Source organism: Ovis aries, chromosome 7 (genome assembly GCF_016772045.2).
Source record: "Ovis aries strain OAR_USU_Benz2616 breed Rambouillet chromosome 7, ARS-UI_Ramb_v3.0, whole genome shotgun sequence".
NCBI classification, from domain to species: Eukaryota; Metazoa; Chordata; class Mammalia; order Artiodactyla; family Bovidae; genus Ovis; species Ovis aries.
The window spans coordinates 54,614,216-54,619,837 of record NC_056060.1 but is presented as its reverse complement, the minus strand read 5'-3'; the positions used below and the strand labels follow the sequence as shown (position 1 = coordinate 54,619,837).

General features: G+C 41.7%; 1 non-coding gene across 1 annotated transcript; it reads left to right on the top strand.

Moving 5' to 3' along the window:
• The first annotated feature begins 2,623 nt into the window (after positions 1 to 2,623).
• Positions 2,624 to 2,696, top strand: TRNAC-GCA (transfer RNA cysteine (anticodon GCA)). The gene has a single exon. It is a non-coding gene; the product is annotated as a tRNA-Cys (tRNA).
• Positions 2,697 to 5,622: the final 2,926 nt, after the last annotated feature.

Sequence of the window (5,622 nt, the reverse complement as noted above, 5' to 3'; positions counted from 1 at the left end):
CTGACTCTTTGCGACCCCATGGACTGTAGCCTACCATGCTTCTCCGTCCATGGGATTTTCCAAGCAAGAGTACTGGAGTGGGGTGCCATTTCTTTCTCCAGAGGATCTTCCCAACCCAGGAATTGAACCTGGGTCTCGTGCACTGTAGGCAGACACTTTACTGTCTGAGCCATCAGGGAAGTCTAGATCGTTCTCAATAGTGGCTGTATCGGTTTACATTCCCACCAACAGTGTAGAAGAGTTCCTTAAATGATCATTTTTAATTTTATTTTTTATGATTATATATTTCTATTTTCTATTACTTATACATTCAACTTAGCTTTTAAAATAAATGTGTTAAACATTAAAATGAATTTGTTCAAGTACTGTATATTTGAGCCGTCCCACCAAGTTTACACTTTGTCATTAATTCATATTATTTGGGTATAGTTGTCTGAAAGTCATGAATCCAATTAAGTATATTTTATTATTCAGACCATGCTTTAATATAAGGATATACTTGGAAACTTTATTGCTTATAGTCTAAAAGATAATGGTGTCCAATAGTCATCTCAAATATAAAATGACTCAATTCAGTACTTTTGTATATATTATATATTGCATACACTTTTATTTTCTGTAAGTTCATTAGACTTGTTTTCTATTATAATCAAAATATAGTATCTTTCAATATTGTGTTTTTATTATGGGTTCTCTAGAAAACAGAGCCCCAGGCAACAAAATGATGCTGCCTAACGAGATACAAATACACATGTGGTTCGACAGAGGGAAAAAGAGAAGAGAGGCGAAGAAAGACTTGAAACACAGTGAGCTGGAAACAGATCCAGCAGGGTGCTCAGTGGGCATGTTTGCTTGGTGCTCAGCACCTCTCAGAGGATCATAAAGAGGAATCACATTTCAGTGTAGTCTACGGAAGAGAGTTAACAGGGGGAGATGCGTCTGCCTAGCTCAGTGTTCTGCTTTGTGTTTCTTAAGGTTTAGCAACACTAAGTGCTACATTCCTGCCAGCTCAGCTACCATGCGCCTCTAGCTTGATTCTCACCTGGCATATCTGCACTAGCGGGTACATGGCATCAAGTCTCAAACTTGGAAATAAACCAGGGATTAGTCTGCTCAGACTGCTATAACGAAACACTGTAGACTGTGTGGCTTATGCTCGATCGTGTCCTGACTCTTTGCGGCCCCACAGACTGTAGCCTGCCAGGCTCCTCTGTCCATGGAATTTTCCAGGCAAGAATACTGGAGTGGGTTGGCACTTTCTACTCCAGGGGATCATCCTAGACCAGGGATCAAACATGTGTCTCTTGCATCTCCTGCATTGGTGGAGGGATTATTTACCACTAGAGACTGGGGAAGGCAATGGCACTCCACTCCAGTACTCTTGCCCGGAAAATCCGTGGACGGAGGAGCCTGGTAGGCTGCAAGTCCATGGGATCGCCAAAAGTCGGACGCGACTTCACTTTCACTTTCACTTTCCACTTTCGTGCATTGGAGAAGGAAATGGCAACCCACTCCAGTGTTCTTGCCTGGAGAATCCCAGGGACGGGAGCCTGGTGGGCTGCCGTCTACGGGGTCACAGAGTCGGAGACGACTGAAGCGACTTACAGCAGCAGCAGAGACAGGCGAAGCCTGAGAGAGTGGGTTAAAGAAGAGAAATTTGTTTCTCACAGTTCTGAAGGCTGGGAATTCCAGGGTCAGGGTACCAGCATGGTTGTGTTCTGGTGAGAGCTCTCTCTATGGATTACAGATGGCTGCCTTCTTGCTGTGTCTTTACCTAGCAGCAGATAGAGAGCTTGAGCTAAGTCTCTGGTGTCTCTTCTGTTAAGGGCAATAATCCCATTGTGAAGGGCCACCTTCAGCACCCTATCTATATCTAATTACCTCTCAAAGCCCCATCTCCAGTTACATCAGGGCTTAAGGCTTCAGCATATGCATTTGGGGGGAACACAGTTCATTTTACCCCATCCACACCTGCCCACCACCCAAGTTCATGTTCTTCTCTCATGTAAGATACTTCCATTTTATCCCAACATCCCCCAAACTTTTAACTTGTTCTAGCAATCTACTCTAAAGTCAGATTCAGAGTTTCATCTGAATATCATCTAAATCAGATAGGGATGAGAATCAATAAACAATTCGTCCTGAGGCAGAATTCTTCTCCAACTATGAACCTGTGAAACCAGACAAGTTATGCACACCCAAAATAAAATGATGGACAGGAATAGGATAAATATTCTCATCCAAAAATGAAAAAATTGGAAGAAAGAATGAGGTGACAGGTCCCAACCAAGTCCCAAATCTAGCAAGGTGAATTCCTTTAGATTATAAGTCTCAAGAATAATTCTCTGTGGTTTGATGTTCTGCCCATTAAGCCCACTGAGGTGGCAACATCACCCTCGTGGCTCTTTGGGGCAGCCCTGTCCCTCTGACTCAAAATTCAGCAGGAAACAATAAAAATAATACACATTGCCTAATTGTGTAATCAGTGCAGTCTTTTGGAAAAGCCACTTTGCAATGCAAATCAAAAGCCATACAACTTTGCATATCCTTTGATTCAGTAATTCAAATTCTGGCTATTTTTAATAATGATACTCTTCGGGCTTCCCCTGTGACTCAGTGAGCTTCCTTGGTGGCTCAGATGGTAAAAGCATCTGCCTGCAATGCAGGAGACCCAGGTTCGATCCCTGGGTTGGGAAGATTGCCTGGAGAAGGAAATGGCAACCCAATCCAGTATTCTTGCCTGGAGAACCCCACGGACGAGCCTGAAGAATCCACCTGCAAAGTGGGAGACCTGAGTTTGATTCCTGGTTTGGGAAGATTCCCTTGGAGAAGGGAAAGGCTACACACTCCAGTATTCTGGCCTGGAGAATTCCATGAACTGTATAGTCTATGCGGTCCCAAGACTTTGAAGATAACTGAGTGACTTTCACTTTAATTGTACAAAATATTTCAATATAAGAATGTTTATCACAGTTTGTATATTATAGTGAAAAAAAGTATAAGCCCCCCAAAACCCAAGATTGATGTAGTCATTCAGTAGTTTAGAATGCAGCCAAAAAAAGATTCAGCGCAAAATAAGTGAATGAGGCAGTTACCAAACAATATTCCAGTTATGGTAGATGCTATGAGTACCACAGCTGTATAAATTTGCCCTCACTATTTTAGGTGTATGCTTGATATACTTCCAGTTGCCAGCATCTACTTCTCTTTGCTTGCGTTTTCTTCTTCCATGTGCTTATCAGGCCAGAGGTGCTAAAGAATTACGCCCCTGGGTGAGCGCTGGCACACTAATTGATGGAGTTCATGTATAAATAGCTCAGGTCAACACCCCTTTGTTGAGATGACTTTGAGACCCTTGTCCTATATATACTGACTGTGGGAGTCAGAGTTCCTTCTTGGAATCAGCTCCTGTTGCCCTCAGTGGTCACTTCCTGGTAACATCCTCTGAACTGGCTGCTTTCCCTTTTCTGTCTCACTCTTTTACGCTCCTGCATGGGTTTCCTGACATCATTCAAATGAACCACTACCATTCAAATCCTTATCTGAAGGTCTTCTTGTAGAGAAATCCAACCTAAAACACAAATTCAAACAGAATTTAAATTGAAAATAGTATGTCTGTGTAAATCTGATTGGAAATATGTAGATTGAATTAGCAATATTATTTCTTGGGATGGTGAGACAGATAGGTGGATTTTTTTTTTCCTTTTTACTTTTTTATACTATCTTTAATGAACCTAGAAGAAGGGAAAAGATAAACGTTATTTTAAAGAAGAAAAATTAGCAAATACTTTCTCCTCTGTTCACTTTTTCTCAGTCCTATCCTCATTTCAGTCCTTTTGAAGGAAAGCTCTTGAGTTTCACTGATGCATAGCGCAAAGACTTACTTCATAATTATATAATGGTTTTCACTCAAAGGAATATTAAAGGTAATACAGGCTTCAAGCAGTTCCTTCAGCAAGTCAATTTCAATTTTAAACTTTCAATATTCTCTCTGCCTTGACTACTTCTTTAAATATTTCAGAGCTAAGAAATCCTCTTTTTCACCAAAAGAGGGTTTGACCTGCAGAATTTTAGGTATAGATAACCACGAAGAATACTTTCCTCCTAGGTTATATTATTTACCATGAAGAAATCCTAATTCCTTCCGATTAAAAGGTATCAGCCCTTATGATGAACTTCAGAAATGGCCATTTTTGCAAAAGCTGAAGGGCAGTTGTTTAACCATCATGTAATTCTATTTGTAGAGATGGAGAGAGAAGTAACTTCTCTAGGCAAATCACTGAATCTGTGAAATGAGTAGTGTAAAGAGTAGGAATTGCCGACATCCGCTGGATCATGGAAAAAGCAAGAGAGTTCCAGAAAAACATCTATTTCTGCTTTATTGACTATGCCAAAGCCTTTGACTGTGTGGATCACAAGAAACTGTGGAAAATTCTGAAAGAGATGGGAATACCAGACCACTGACCTGCCTCTTGAGAAATCTGTATGCAGATCAGGAAGCAACAGTTAGAACTGGACATGGAACAACAGACTGGTTCCAAAGAGGAAAAGGAGTACGTCAAGGCTGTATATTGTCACCCTGCTTATTTAACTTATATGCAGAGTACATCATGAGAAACGCTGGCCTGGAAGAAACACAAGCTGGAATCAAGATTGCTGGGAGAAATATCAATAACCTCAGATATGTAGATGACACCACCCTTACGGCAGAAAGTGAAGAGTAACTAAAAAGCCTCTTGATGAAATTGAAAGTGGAGAGTGAAAAAGTTGGCTTAAAGCTCAACATTTAGAAAACGAAGATCATGGCATCTGGTCCCATCACTTCATGGGAAATAGATGGGGAAACAGTGGAAACAGTGTTAGACTTTATTTTAGGGGGCTCCAAAATCACTGCAGATGGTGATTGCAGCCATGAAATTAAAAGACGCTTACTCCTTGGAAGAAAAGTTATGACCAACCTAGATAGCATATTCAAAAGCAGAGACATTACTTTGCCAACTAAGGTCCGTCTAGTCAAGGCTATGGTTTTCCCAGTAGTCATGTATGGATGTGAGAGTTGGACTGTGAAGAAGGCTGAGCACCAAAGAATCGATGCTTTTGAACTGTGGTGTTGGAGAAGACTCTTGAGAGTCCCTTGGACTGCAAGGAGATCCAACCAGTCCATTCTGGAGGAGATCAGCCCTGGGATTTCTTTGGAAGGAATGATGCTAAAGCTGAAACTCCAGTACTTTGGCCACCTCATGTGAAGAGTTGACTCATTGGAAAAGACTCTGATGCTGGGAGGGATTGGGGGCAGGAGGAGAAGGGGATGACAGAGGATGAGATGTCTGGATGGCATCACTGATTCGATGGATGCGAGTCTGAGTGAACTCCGGGAGTTGGTGATGGACAGGGAGGCCTGGTGTACTGCGATTCATGGGGTTGCAGATTCGGACACGACTGAGTGACTGAGCTGAACTGAAGTGAAAGAGTAGGAAAAGTCATTGACCCAAGAATCAGGAGACCTGATTTCATAACCTTGGACCAGCTACCTATGTGTTCAGATGTGAGTGTGGTAAACTTCAAGCAGAGAGAAAATGTTAAGTAAATTAAAGAAATGAATTCATGTTTACTGGGAACAGA